The 16113-nt window shown below is 37.6% G+C and overlaps 1 protein-coding gene across 1 annotated transcript in view; it reads right to left on the reverse strand.

Moving 5' to 3' along the window:
- The window catches only part of plagl2 (pleiomorphic adenoma gene-like 2), a 53841-nt gene extending 45726 nt beyond the window's left edge, over window positions 1-8115 (reverse strand). The window contains exon 1 of the mRNA XM_086069805.1: window positions 7898-8115. The gene's annotated coding sequence lies outside the window, so the exon portion shown is untranslated. The remainder of the gene's footprint in view (window positions 1-7897) is intronic.
- Window positions 8116-16113: the final 7998 nt, after the last annotated feature.

A 16113-nucleotide genomic window follows, 5' to 3' on the forward strand; every position in this document is an offset into this window, starting at 1 on the left:
TCTGGGATGCATTCGCTGCTCCATTTCACATCTTCATAAACTTCCCGTGTGTGTGTGTGTGTGTGTGTGTGTGCCAGTCGTGAGAAAACAACAAACACAACAATCCTCTTGCAGCCCTCAGTGGAAAAAAAACATCCATTCTCGCATGAACCCGTTGTCCTTTCTTCCCTCGGCCACCTCTTTTACTCCGCTCCCCCCACCCTTCTCTTCTTCTTTCCTGGCCCATCCCGGCTCGCAGAAGGTGAAGCAGTACAAAGGAAAGGGATTGCAGCTTTTCCGATTCTTCCCTGGTTATTAACTGCCATTTGTCCACACAGAGGGCTGTCCTTTCCATTAACCCAACTGATGCTCTTTTCTCATGGAAATCAGCCTGCTGTTGCCTCCTCCACCAGCAGCACCGCCGCTGCCCACAAGTGAGAGCAAAGAATTGTGGAGTTTTTTTTCAAAAAACCAAGACCTCCAGTTCAAAAGCAGCTAGAGCTTACACACAAACACACGTACACGCATTTAGCAGCACATCTGCCACGCACTACCCATCCATAATTCACTTGTTGCCATATTTTACAGATACAATTATTTGCACCTCAAAATCTCAATTTAAAAAAGAAAATGCCTTGTGGTGGAGTGTCCACCCTGAGACTGGGAGGTTGTGGGTTCAATCCCTGGCCGGTTCATACCAAAGACTATAAAAATGCGACCCATTTGCCTCCTTGCTTGACACTCAGCATTAAGGGTTGCAATTGGGGCGTTAGATCACCAAATGATTCCCGAGCGCGGCCCCTGCTGCTGCTCACCACTCCCTCAGGGGATGGGTCAAATACGGAGAACGAATTTCGCCCCACTTAGTAGGGTGTGACAATCAGTGGTACTTTAACTTTATTCCACAACTATTTCCCTCCAAGCGCTATTTATTAAAATCGTAGGCCTTTTGCCCATGATAAAAGATCATCCTTGGACACATTTTATGATTGGCTGTTGGTTGCTAGGTAAAAAGAAAGAACTCTGCTGGTGGCTCCATGACATCTAACGAAACTGGACCATTATATTATTTAAATTATTTTGGGAATTTCTGATACTACAAAATGATTATTTTTTTAGGTTGCTCAGGTCTATAAGAATTATAACGACACAGTGTAACCTCTAAGTTTGAACACAATCTGTCTGGTGGCGGTCAACCTCCAATTTGTTTAAATTTCGAAAATATTTTTCTCACGCAAAATAATCTGTTCCACCCAGTGGCGAGCGGCCAATATAAGATATAAATGCAGGGCTCTGGTTTTGGTTGGGGGTCTCGGTTGGTCCTGAGTGTGGTCCTGCCCTTCCTCGGGTTGACGAATCCGGGCCCTCAGCCACTTGTGCCTGGCCCCAGGTGTGTCTAGTCACCTCGTTAGTGTGTGTGTATTTAGTTCCCTGGTTGTGGTCAGTCGGGGTGGGATCTTTGCCGCTTGTCGCTGTCACCACTGGTGTTTTGTTTGTTACTTCGATTTTTGGTCTTTTTAGATCTTTGTTTATTTAGAGTTACCCAGTACCCCTGTTAGTGTTTTTGTAAAATAAATAGTGTTTAGTAGAACATGCATCCCTGCCGTGGTTCTCCTGCATTTGGGTCCTCCACTCCGTTTCGTGACAGAGTCAACTTCAACCGTGACAGATCGTGACAAAGCCTTTCTATAAAATAATTTAAAATATTTATCCGTCAGTGTCCTCCATTATACAATATCTTAGTTTGGTCTTAAATTCCTGTGTAATTTGTCCTGTTTTCCTCGTGGAAAGGTGGAAAGCAATGAGAAATCAAGTTGTGTTAGTTCCGAGAGATTGTTTCTGATTGTGCGCCTTTTGAATAGCAAAACAACGCGCATAATTGGCTTACTTGGCTTGTTCTCCGGTAAACAGTCAGTGGTTGAGAAGAGGGCCAGCAAACGCCGGATTTTTACCCGGGATGGGAACCGTCGCCGGCGGGATAAATTCTTGAAAATCATTGGTGTCCTAGAGGTATGTCCATATGGACATCCCCGGATTTGTCTCAACGAGACCTTTCTAACGGTGTATGGCCCGTCACTCCGCGGCCTTGCGTCCCGGAGATAGAGGGCCGGCAAATGCCAGATTTCATGCCCGAGGAGGCTCCAGCGTTCTCGGGCGTGCTCCGCGGTCCTATGGCCATGCCCAGGAATGCTCCAGCGAGAATATAATTTCAAGTGGTCGTCCTACTGAAGTAGCGTAATCATCACGAAAACGGGGAAGAATTTCGTCCGTCACTTTCAAGCAACTTTATTGTTGGTCGAAAACCTCTTGCGGCTCTGCTGCGGGTTGGGAGACTTCCGAATACTGTATATTCCAACATATTGGCAAATTTGTGGTCATTTCACTCACCACGGAGCTGGTTACATTACAGTGTGTGCGCATCAACCTGTATCAGTCCTGAATATTTCCGCTTTTTTTTTTATAACTACACAGTGGTATTAAATAATATTTAAATAATATTTAAATAATATTTCATATTAAAATTTATAATAAAAAATAGCCCTTTTTTTGAAGCAAGTTAATCATTTGATGCCTGCTAAACTACATGACATTTTTTTTCCTGAAAACATTTGCTCATATTCTCAAATTGTACAACTTCAAGCTCTTTGATTTCAGAGATTACAGTTTATTTTTTATCTTGGTGCAACATGTGTGGCATTCACTAAGGCTAAGCAGCACAGTGCTAACTGCGGCACTGTTGTTGCATTACTCTGGCCTCGGAACAAGGCCTGCAATTTACTCACTAAACAAACATCACCTTTATGACCAATTAAAACAATGAAGCTTCATCAATAAACAAAAATGTGTCTTGGAATTTGTGACATCATATAAATTAAAAATTGCGGCGTGTCCGGACGACAAAGCCAAAATCTACACCTGAGTATTCAAGGTTCCTACAGTTGCCACAGCAAGTTAAATTTAAGACTTTTAAAGACTTTTTAATTTCATTTAAATAAAATGTACTGGTATGTTCCCAATGTTTTGCGTTTGCTGGTGTCCATAAATGGCATAATTTACTCTTAAAAATTCCAACTAGAAACACATCACCCTTTGTTTGTTCGCGCTATCATGATTGTGTGATTTTAGCACAAGAGTTATTTGGTGGATGATGGTGTATGTACAAAGTATAAGAATGAAGATAACTGAGTCTAGATGACAGATTTGCATCCATAGTCAAGCAATTTGACATATCACTCAATAATAACCAATGGGTGTGAGTCCGTCCTAAAATGGTGATGCCCATTCAAATTGACTAGGCTAATTATTTTTGGAAAATACAAGACTAGAAACAAAAATGGAAACACCAGATATTTATCAAATTTGACAATACGGCCCCCTTTACCTATGAAAACCTTGAAATGGGGCACCAGGAGGTACACTTTAAGCGTGAATAGATTATGCCCCATAGACTAGTAGGGCTGGGTATCGATTCAGATTTCCAAAATCGATTTGATTGGATTCAAAAGGGCCCGATTTGATTGGATTCACGATTCACAATGATTTTCAATTCAGTTAAGGATTTCATGCAGTACCACTTTTACTTTTATTTGAAAGACTTGCAAATAGTAGAAACGTCTTTCTCTTACTTGGTGCATTAATAAAAATATTAATATTTACATTTATAATGGAATCCAATGCAGTTACATAAATTATTAAACATAACCTGATCAAAAGAATAAATAATCATTTAAATCAATTACAACTACAGCGCTATGTCAATAAAGTGGCAAAAACACTCTGGCAAAACACGACATTCACATTCCTGTGACAGTTTTATGCTAAGGTTCCAGTGGTTAATAAATAAATAAAAACAAATTGACATAAGCGTCACAGTCATAGTGCATAATTATGCATCCACATTTTGTGTTTTTATGTTCAATTCCTTACCTCTTTTGGGGGTTATTTGTGTTCAGTGTTTCGCTTTCTTTCATTTAATGTACAGTTTAATTACTGCCACATGCATGCACTCCGTTTAATAATGTGGCAGTAATGCACCAAAAGCACCTGCCAACCGCGATAAGAAAGAAGAAGAAGTCATGCATTACCACCAGTGGCCTTCTTCATAGCCATAGGTATCTATGCTAAAAAAAAAAGGGGGCGCTAATGAACCAAAAGTATTTGACAACCATCAAATGGAAGTAGAAGAAGCAGTCCGTAGTCTTGTGTAAGTTATAGTGTAGTTAACTTATTTGCTATTTAGAGCAGCAAGATGCACAGTAAACGATCAGGATTCTACTTTTGGCTCCAATGTAACACATAATTTTAGTTAAGGTAAGCCATTTAAAACTACTGCAAAAAGAAAAGCTTTTCCATAGTGCATCTGTCTAAACAGTGTGTGTTTGCATGTGTGTATTTTTCGAGAGGGAGACCCGCGATGCAATCTGCTTGCATTAAAACGCAGCCCAATTTTTAAAGTTATATAGCAATCAGCAGCTGTTTCCTTTCTTTGTAAGCACTGGGCTCCCTTTTTGATATATCGATATTTTAAACCCAGCCCTAGTGTCTAGAAAAGGTTGATGTCATTCAGTTCACATGTTTACATATGGTTGTTTCATGAAACATGAAAAGCTGAAGTGATAAAGCCACACATTTGTCTATTTCATTTACCTATAATCTGATTTATGACTAACTGATTTATGGTTATGCCTCATTGCGATTGGCAGGCAACCAGTTCAGGGTGTACCCCACCTACTGCCCCGAAGCCCGCTGGGATAGGCTCCAGCACCCGCGCAACCCTTGTAAAGAGTAAGCGGTTAGGGAAATGTATGGAGGGTTATGCCCCTATTTGTTTGGTAACATTTTGTGAAGTTGTCTTCATGAATACAAAAAGTCTTCAAGTCAATGCTAACAACTCTCACTGAAGTAGATAAATAAATACTTTCTTATTAATTTGTTTCATTTGCCTTTATTTTAGCGTAAGCCTAGTGCCTAAGACCAAAACATTTATGTATAATAAATCTGATGTGGTTGATTTTAATACAGAAGTAATGCATTGCTTGTGAAAAAAAATACATGGAAAGAGGACCTTGAAAAAATGATCACACATTACATCGCAATACTGAGGAACAGAAATCGCAATTAGGTTATTTTTCAAAACCGTTCACACCTATTATTTACATTAATTAATCATCATTTGTTAAAATTTTTGAAGACTTTTGAAAGCTTGATTTATGAAAATGTTAACGCCAATCAAGCCCTTGTTTTTAGATTAATGTATTCAATGCTTTTAAATATTTTTCAAGGATCTGCAGGATCCCTGGTGTAGCGTTGTGGAGCCACAATGACAACAAAGGCAAGGTCTTGTGATAAAAACTCACTTCCATTTCCTTATTTTGTAGTTGCAAGCCTCGGCGTGAGTGGAGCGAGCTCGAGCAACTCAAACCTCTCTCATCTTTGTGCACCTTCACATACTGTACAGTAGAAGCAGACCACATCAACATTTTTGGGTAGTACAGTATTACTGTTTCCCCTCGGAAATATAACCTTACGAAATCATGCAGCTTGCTTTGAATTGCAGATTAGATCTTAACTACCTTACTTCACATCAGCACATTTGGCACCTTTATGGAAATGGAAAACAAAATAAAGTTGCACATTCTATCGACAGACCAGAGTAAGTGTGTGCACATACATGCATGCATATGATGCCCATCTATGACTGCATTGGCAATTTAGTAAACCTCCCCTATTCAGGATGGAGAGGGGCACAGTGACTATTGTGAATAGTGGGGAAAAAATGTGAGTAATTGATACCCCCACCAAAACGTTTAAAAAATGCTCATATTAATCAATTAAAGCACAAATGTACCACAATGATCCCAAAATTCGTTAATTCCAAATAGGGGTGTGAATTGCCTAGTACCTGCCGATTCGATTTGTATCGCGATTCATAGGTCACGATTTGATTTGTTTCGATTCGATACCGATTAATCCCGATACAAATCTGTAAATTGTTTATAGGATTTTTTTTTAACTCAAATTTAGAAAATACTCATCAGTAAACATGTAAATGTACTCTGTAAGATTTGTATGAAAATGTATTTATTTATCTGAAAATTCAGATTGCAGTCTGTTTCATGTTTGAACAGCACTGAAATAAAATATTAAGGCTTAATGTTCCATTAATATAACATTCTTCCATGCTTAATGTGTAAATCCTAACCTAAGTAAGACGTTTTGTTGAATATTCCCATTAAAAAATTGATGTTTAAAATCGATTTGGCCGTATATTGAATCGATTCGAGAATTGCGCGCTGTAATATTGCGATATATTGCCGAATAGATTTTTTCTAACAACTAATTCCAAACTAGCCTTAAACATGATGAAATACAGAATATTGATTCCACCGATGAAAATATCAATTGTCAAACAATAATGAGACCTTTGCCATTGATGCAACTTGTATTTTGCACCACAGCATCAATAATTATTAGAGACATAAAAAAAAAAAGCATTCGTGATATATCGCAATATTACAATTCTCGTATTGATTCAATATGGGGGCCGACTCAATGCTTAAACATCAATTTTTTTATCGAACTACTCAACAAAACGTTTTACTTTAAGCATGGAAGGACTATATTAATGGAACATTATGCCTTAATATTTGATTTCAATGCTGTTCAAACATAAAACAGATCGCAACCTGTTTGTTAAATACAGTGGCTCACAGTTACAAGCCTGAAGTTTCAGATAAATGAATACATTTTCATACAAATCTTACTGTGTACATGTACATGTTTACTCATTCGTTTTTTCTAAAAAAAAAAATTTTTAAATCCCAATAATCGAGTTATAGATTCAAATCATGATCAACCAGTATCGAATTGAAGTAGTTTGTGACCTATGAATCGTTATACAGATCGAATCGGCAGTTCCAAGGCAATTCACACCCCTAATTATAATCATAGAAATGGGCAAAATATTTATATTTCCATAATGACAGAAAAAGTCATTTGCAAATATGAACAAATCAAGGTGAACCAACATACTGGAACAGGCTGTGTTCACTATGGGAATCTTTTGTTTAAAAAAAACCCAATTAAAATAAAAAATGTAAAAACTCAAATTGGTGTATGTGGTTGCAATAAGGACATATCATGTAGTCACATTAGCAACATCTCAATATGATGCAGTTGTACACAACCTTTAACTACAAAATAAACGTGTAACACTGATCCAATAAAACTGCATATGACTACTGCACTGTGTTAGACACCCTCCACTTGTTCTACTTCCAAAGAAAAACACACAGTCACGCGCGCGCGCGGGCGCGCGCGCTCAGGCCAGAGGAACAAAAACATCCGAGGAGCCGCAAACATGACACAAGCCACGAGGAGGACAGTTATATGCGTGTGGTCGACACATCTCCAAGCTTAATGAGCAACGTGACAAGTGAACGCACCATCACCACAAAATAAAACAAACAGTTTAATACCTTGGCACCAACGAGCCTCAATTAAAATGCACTTTTAACACACTTTTACACCCTCCCATAGTCTCTAAAACACGCGGAGGGGACCTTAAATTCCCAAAATGGCCTCAAACCCAACAACTTGACCTAAAATAACAACAATAAAAGGGCCCTATAGTAACGTGCCCAAAACTGTCGCGATCGCTTTTAGCGACATATTTGTCGCGCTGTTAAATGCCTCGCCAGCCACACATACAGAAAATACGCCACAAATGACGCAAAGGCCAACGGCGCTTATTTAGTAATAGCAACACATTCATAACAAGACAGGCGTCGTGCAAGTCGAAGTGCACGTCAGCCGGACCGCGTCAAAAGTGGCGTCAAATTTGTCCCAAACACGCACAGCAACGTGCAAACACAATATGCGAAGGAGGAGGGGAAAGGAAAAAAAGTAGTTTACTCACCAAAAAGTTTCCAGCACTGCATTAGTCAACTTTCACTTGGAGCCCCGGTAAGCGTCCATCCCGAGCAGAAACCCACCGTGGGAGAGACCCACGCCACCAACTCCACGCACTCGCTTCGATGTCTTCTTTGCTTGTTTTCTAAATTTTGTTTTACGATTTCTCCCCAATAATTTAGATATTCGGGGCCTGGGAGTGAGTGTGTGTGGCTCTCCTCAGGCTGCAGCCGAGTTAGGGGGCGGTAAGCATTGTGGGAGTGTGACGTCAGTCCACTTTCACAAACTTTTTTTTTTCACTCAGGGACAGATTACTGTGAGTTGTTTTTTTTAAACACCCACCAGCAGTCAGGCTCTGGTGAGTCTGATCAGTTAAAACACCTGCATATTTTCTCCGTATTCTGTTTTAAATAATACTTTTGTAATAGGTCGGCACCTTTAAAACTCAACACAAAAATAAAACTTTAATATTTGACTTGACTTCAAACTGCAACCAATCCACGCGAATGTATTTTAAAACATTCGAAGTTATTATACGCTGCGACAGGCATTTAAAAAACGATCTCCGTTTGCGTCAGAGAAAAGCAAAAGTTAATTTACATCTAATGTTTTTTAATGACAGCGACGTCTATTGCCGACATTTCTTCATTTGAAATAATCACCTGTCCGATTTTGACATAATTACTCATGGTACCATTTTACAAATGCATTTAAAATAAATGAAAATGTGTTAATTAACAGCTGATGTGAGGTTTACATTTAATTTAAACTAAAAACTAATTTTGACAATATTTAAAACACTCACCTGCACATTGATTTTGCATTGTGTCTTGAATTAGTACTTTTCATCTTCCCCTTCATAATATATCAATAAATTAATAATTACAGCAAAATAAATAGACACGCGCTTTGGTTAAGTGTAGCAAAACCACAATCAAAAATGTAAAATTGTTAACGTTGGCTTCTGAGTGAATTATTCAACATATCTGCGATTTTTGAAAGAAAACATTCGTATGAGCATGCAGACATTATAATCAATTCATTTGTATTGTTTGTTTGTTTTTAGATGAGGCTGTCATGTTTACATTGTATTGGCTAATAATGAGTACAAGTTGAATACATAAAAATATATATATATATAATAATAATAATAATAATAATAATAATAATAAACGTCCACGTTTGTCGCACTTCGCCTGTATAATTTGAGTAGTTAGTTCCCCAGTGTGCATGCGTCGTGCGACTTGTGTAGTAGAGGGGGTGAAAGAATTGCTTCCAGGGCATATCAACTCGTTTCCTCGTCACCTCTCATGCTCGAAACCCACCACTGGCTCATGGAGACCGCAGGGGGAACATGTTTGTGCAGCCAGGGAGCGTGGGGGTGGGGGAATCGACCCTGATGCCTTCAGGCTCCTCATGTTGTATACTAAAATTGTTGCATTAATAATAGCAATCCGTTGTTACAAAGCATTTTTTTAATGAAAAATCCCACCGATCTGTGTTTTTTTATGTTCACATGTATTTTATTGCACATTGAACATGAGTAAAATGTATTATCTGTGTTTAGACTCTCATTCAATTCGTATTACATTCTCATTTTACAGATAAATGGTAAGCCGAAATTTTTACTGCAGACACCTTCTCATTTCTTCTAGTCAGAAATCGAATAATGCTCAATAGCTCAATATATTCGTTTCATGTTTGGCTTTTTATTTATTTTTTTAATTTTCCAAAAGTCATAAATAATGTTACATATTTCCGATTGTTCATGAAGGCACCGGAGGCCTTTTCTCTCGTTGCCACGCCCCCAAAGCGCAACAGCTGTAAACTACCTGTTAATGGCAACTGTCCTCATGCTTTTTCTGCTAAAGAAGTGACAGTGACCATGATCAATATTTGAGACTTCAAATGTACAGGTTTTGTTATAAGAGATATTTTTTGCATTTTTGCTTCTGGAAGGTTTGCTGATTTTGTTTTTAATCAGAAGTAGTAGAAAGTAGTTCTGTCGCAGTAAAAAAAAAACATATTATTTTTGTCCACTGCCTCAGTGATCGAGTATTGACGTTTTGGAGATTTAGCGGAAGTCAATTTGATTATTTTCATATTAATTTCGCATCAAAAAAGTATTTTATTCATTTCTGATTTGCTTTCTACAAAAAATTAAGAACAATTTATAGTTGAACAGAGGAGGAATCTACATGTTTGATTGTGTTAATGAGATTAATTTGTACTCAAATTAAAAGTGACTTTATTAAATCAGATAATTATATATATTTTTTAAATAACTGGGTAGCCTATTAACTGAAACATTATACTAAAGAAATTAATCATAGAACATGTAAAGAGCAGGAAAGAAATGTTCAAATGACTCAACATCATGTATGCCATTTGATGCTTAATCTTTAATGCCTGTTGGAAATAAAATATTTTAGGAAAAGATTAAAAAGCAATAGATTAAATTAAATACATTAAATTAATGTCATTATTCATTTTAAAACAAAATAGACGAAGAGGAAGGTTTCTGAACTTTTTAAAAACAATGTAGTGAATGATAAATTAGGATAATGAAAGTCGCACGCATAATCTAAACTAAAACTCCACGGTTTGGGAAGGGAAATTACAATTTACAGTTAAGTCCTGGCTCTGATTTCTGCTTCCAGTCCAGTTGCACTTGCACATTTTCATTTGGCCAAGTAATCCTTCCAATCCTTCAGGACAAGAATATTCTCATACCATAAACAATATCCCCCTCCTGGTCATGTCTCACTTGAATTATTAACATCTGTGCATTATCTACTGAGAAATTAAGGAAAATATTTTAAAACTATGAACACTTGAAAATTGATCCAACCATTCCAGCTATTTATTTTCACTTTTGTCCATTGTCCGCAAAGCTCAAATTGATCCAAATAGCTTTGACTTTTTTTTTTTAGATCTTCCCATGGTGGAGGTACAAACAAATAGACAATTATAGTTGGCAGTGAAAGAAAGGAATATTTGTTTTTAATTATGATGCTGATTAATAATCCCTCCTGTACTTCCTGAGTTTATAGATTTCTGGAGCTAGTTGGATTTTATGTATTTATTTATTTATTTATGTATTTATTTATTTGTCCACACCGGGACTCAAACATGAACCCTAGTTTGAAAGACCAAGTCCTACAGCTGTCCAGAAAGGATAGATGAGCTCTGTCTTTATGCAAAGCATTGAGACAAGTTTTTTTTTTATTATTTACATTCGATTTAATGTTTCTTACATAATGGCCAGAAACTTTAAATATATCACGTAACCAATGTCCACAATATGAATTACATTAGGGAACCTGATGATGGAGTTATTCTTTGTGTTCTCATTTATTACTTACTCTGAATGTCATTCTAGTTACCTTCACCAAGGATTTTGAATCTTTTTTTTTTTTAAGTACCAAGATTCTGTGAAGTCATATAAATCATAATGTTTAACTCTTCATTTTATGAATATGTTTGTTTTAATGATGACAAGACGATTCTTCTCCCTCTTGTCTGACAACCGTACTCAGAGATGCAACATAATGACGACACTGACTTCTTCTTCTTTGCTGCAGCCTCCACAGAAGCTCCTTCCCTCCCTCACCTCTTCACTGACCACAACCTCATTGCTCGTTATGACTTCCAGCCAAGTCTCCTGATAGGAGAGCGCAGTGAGCGCCTGAAAAGAAAGCTCTCACATGTGGGGACTCTTCTTTCCGTGTTGTTCCAACTCACCTTTGCACTCACACCTCCTTTCTGCACTTGCCTAAACATCCTCCCAAATACACACAGGTGCACTCAGCCCTTCCCTCGCCACAATTAGTTCACATCTGGAGTTTGTTTGCTCGCCAACAAAATAACCCGCGATCCCCTTGAAATGCCGATGTGTGTGTGTTTTTTAACGAGTTTTGTTTTGTAAAACAGATGGCTGGTTTGCTTTATTGGTGATTGGGTGACGAATAGTCACTAAATGTTGGGCAAAAGCCGCAGCTATAAGATGAGGGGTGGGAGGGTCGCTGTTGCACATGCACTAAATAAACAAAACTATTGGAAGACATTCAAAGTGAAAAAACATGGTATTGTTCCCTGTACGGATTTTCAACAGCTTCCACTTTTTTTTAGAAGAAATGTTGTCCATTTGCATCCAGCTCTTTTTTGTTAGAACCAACTTAAATTCTCACCCTTTGAAATAGTAGAACTGGCCCCAACACAGGCATTACACAATAGGTAAATATGGTAGTCTATTGGCTGCTGATGTAACAAGTGAATGCGTGAGCAGCTGAGGTCTATCTTAGCCCAGCACTGTATGTTCTGTGATGAAGTGGACCATCGGGTTCCATCGGGGGCTCTGCACCATGTTGATAAGGATGGGCGGAACATTTTTAGGGTCTAGTCAAGCAAAATCACTAAAACACCGCCTGCTGGAAGGCAGCGGACAAGACTGGAGCACCATTAAAGCTAAAAATAGCTTCTTTTTTTCCATCCTTGGAAAACACACTAAGGGAAGACTACTAAAAAAAGACACAGGATAGTGTCATGTTAGCATCTAAATTTGTCTAGCTATCTTATGGTTCATAAATTTAAAAGGTTTCTTGTGTCTGGGCTCCTCCTACTGTTGTAATTGTTGTTAACTTGCTAAACCCCCTGTTGTCAATTGTATTAAAAAAACACACACACACAGTGGCAAATACGACAAAAAAACATGGTCAAAAACTAAATTGAAAGATACATTTCATTCCAATGTTAAACATAAACAGAACTCGTACGTTGTAATGTCATGCCTAGAAATAAACTCGCTAATAATGCTAAAGGTGTATTCAAGGATCTTTTGCCGCTGCGTCTTCCGGGTGGATCATCTTAACGATTGTTTCTAAATCCCGTCAATCGATATGCCATAACGATGAGCGCACGTTCCTGGCTGTTGTAGCTCCACCAATTTCACCGCATACTTTGAAAATGGGAGCGCCGCAAGAGGACAGCCGTCTATGAAGCGAGGCCGGCTGCAGAGACTGACGAAGATGAAGATGAGCTTGTACGTTCCCGGCATTTGATAAGCGTTTTCCCCCGGATGAGCAGGAGAGCTAGTAGGATGGTCTTCTGCATGCGCATTTTAAAAAAAGGACGTTGGGCTTCTACTTTTTGAGAAGATCCTTGAATACACCTTTAATGTTATCACTGATGTTAGTGAGCCCCTGGTTGGTCCGCCATTATTTTCGGCCAATTAAATACGTTGTGAATGTAAACAGACTAAATGTTAGCAATAAAAATGAGCACACTATGCATTTTATTAGAGTCAGCTTCTTCCTCCTAAGCACATTTTGTGTTGGATGTTAAAAAAAAGAAGAAGAAAAAAAAGAGGGAAATTATATATTTTTTCAAGATACATTAAGCGAACCAGGAATTTGAAGTGAATGCTGAGCTAAATTGCCAATTTGAACATTTTTGTTATGTGCTCAAAGCTGAGATTCACAAATAGTGCAGCACCTTTTGGTTGAGGCAGTGCGATGGTGTGGTGCGACATTATCATTAATGACATAAAAGAGGCTCATCATTACTGCATGCATCTCAAAGCAGACAGATGTGGAGATGGAGTTCTTCTTCAGTGACATGCTTGTCTCCTCAGTCTGGGGCCAAACTCCCTTCCTCCATCATGACAGACCTCGCCCCGTGTCGTTGTGTTTGTCACTGCGGGAGTAGAAAAGAATGGCGCGGCCTGTCAACAGTCCTGACCTCAACACTTGTGGATCATCTTGAACATTGAGGAGTGGAATGACACCCCGCAGCAGTGAGTGACCAGGTATTGTTCTTCTGTGGTTTTGAGGCTCATTCACATTTGCCAATATGTTTTGTTTCTTCCTCGCTACAGAAGAAATGTCAATCATCAGCCCACCAACAAACATCAAATGTGGCAATTACAGCTACAGAATAAGTTATAGCGTGTGACTATTTGTCACATTTTACTTTGTGCATGCTGCTTATCCTGCCAAATGGGGCATCTTTTAACAGTGTAAAATGCATTTGAAAAAAAAAGTCTTGTTACAACAGAGAAATTGTGTACGAAATGCTATTTCTGAATTTTGTGTGTTAATAACTCCAGCTTAAGACATTGAACGTATTGAGTACAATACATAAATGTGTATGAATTTTGCCAGTGTTTTGTTTGTCATTGGTTCACCTCAAGTCTCGTTACTACCCCCCCCCCCCCCCCCACAGCCTCAAACTCATAAGGCTGAGTTATGTCTCTCTTCATTGTTATCACTGCTGTCATCTCAACAATGAAAAACAGTGTGCGTTGGAGGGGTGGGGGAGGAGCATGAACAGGAAAGGAGGGAAAAAAACAGCCAGCTGCTGAGCATCACAGCAGAAGAAAAACGAGTTATTGAATGCAAAGAGAGATTTTGTATTATTTATTTTTTATTTTTTATATTTTATATATTTTTTTTTTTTTTTTTTTTTATTTTTTTTTTGACTGGGAATAATTTCAACACTGGATCGTCACGTCACATTGCTTTCAAATCAACTGATCAAAAACGATTTTCTAAAATGTATTTCATTAAATGTATTTGATGGCATCACACTCAGGTATAAATCACTTAATTAACATAAACAGGGATTGGGTAATCTCATCTCTATGTTAGGCCACACCCACTCAGGCCTTGTGTTTCATGGTTATCCAGCACAAGTGAATTTGGGCATGTTCAGCATCCATTTGAAGATCTGATGAAAAATATGTGATGAAAGAGTAGCTGGGAATATCCTATGTGTTACTCCAGGCAATCCAATGCAAAACAGAAAGTTTATTTTTGTTTATTACATTTTGTTCTTATTTTCTAACGTGTTTGGGGAAATTGGGAGTATATTAAAGTTTTGGGGAGGAACATCAAAAAAATTATTACGATACAATGCATCACAATTGTGTCCTCAAAGAAACTAATTGGAACAAAAGGCTGTTGTCATTATCAGTGAATGGTTGAAGGCTTAAATATTTTAATTTTTGTATTTGTATTTATATTATTTTGCAACACATGTATTTCCAAAATATGAAAAAGGAAAAAGGAAAAAAAAGTTGGTTTTCATTGTTTTGTACTGCCTTCTAAACAGTACTAGTCACTAAATCCTACAATTTAGGAGACCAATATCTATCCATGCAGCCATTTTCTATAACCCTCGTGAGCTGCAATGCTGACTTCAAAATAAAACTAAGATTAATGTAGCTACAAATTATATTTTTCTAATTATATTTTTTGAGTGGTTGAGTTTCAGGATAAATAAGCAAATTAATCAGAAGGAAGAATGTTTCTGGTTTGTACAGTCACACTTGTTTTTCATAAAAGTGTCTGTAGATGAAGTGGATAAAATATTTCTGTTCAAGTTTAAAAAAAAAATCAAATCCACTTTTTTCTATAGCACATTTTATAAACAAGTGTTTACAAAGTGCTGCACATTCAGATCCTCACATTATCATACACATACAATCTAGTAAAACCAACTATAAAAATAAAAAAGCAGTCAATAAAATACAAAAATACAGTAGGTAAAATAAAGAAATAAATACATTAAAAATAATTTTAAATCAACTAACTAAATAAACCACCCAAGTCACACTAATATATATATATATATATATATATATATATATATATATATATATATATATATATATATATATATAGCCAGTGTGAAAGGTAGTTTTTCTATAAATGCCCTGCAAATAGCTGAAGTCCAATCCATGTTGTATCCTGCCTCTCAAGTCTCACCCAAAATCAGCTGGGACCGATTTCAGGTCACCATGCAGTAAGGTAAATAGTAAGACTTGAGAGGCAGGATGCAACATGGATTGGACTTCAGCTATTTGCAGGGCATTTATAGAAAAACAACCTTTCACACTGGCATTCACACATTCAACCTCAGAACTCTGAAGCTGATGTGCTATAAATTATAACCCCTATTATACACTGTGCTGCTTTCATTTTTTTTTCCACACAAAAACTTTAAAATAAATGAATAATTGGTCAAATGATATGACGTATGCATCATAAAAATCAAAGAAAAACGTGGTCGGAAATCGGATTTTGTTGTGAAGTCCAATATTGAAGTCAGGGGTTTACAACGGAACCAACTGTCCTGTAGATGGCAGCACATACTTTTAGGTCTCCACACCACCGCTCAAACAAAAAGGAAAAGTATGCGCACTGCATTCTGGGATATGTTATG

Source organism: Leptonotus elevatus, chromosome 2 (genome assembly GCF_054856555.1).
Source record: "Leptonotus elevatus isolate MCC_2025b chromosome 2, RoL_Lele_1.0, whole genome shotgun sequence".
NCBI classification, from domain to species: Eukaryota; Metazoa; Chordata; class Actinopteri; order Syngnathiformes; family Syngnathidae; genus Leptonotus; species Leptonotus elevatus.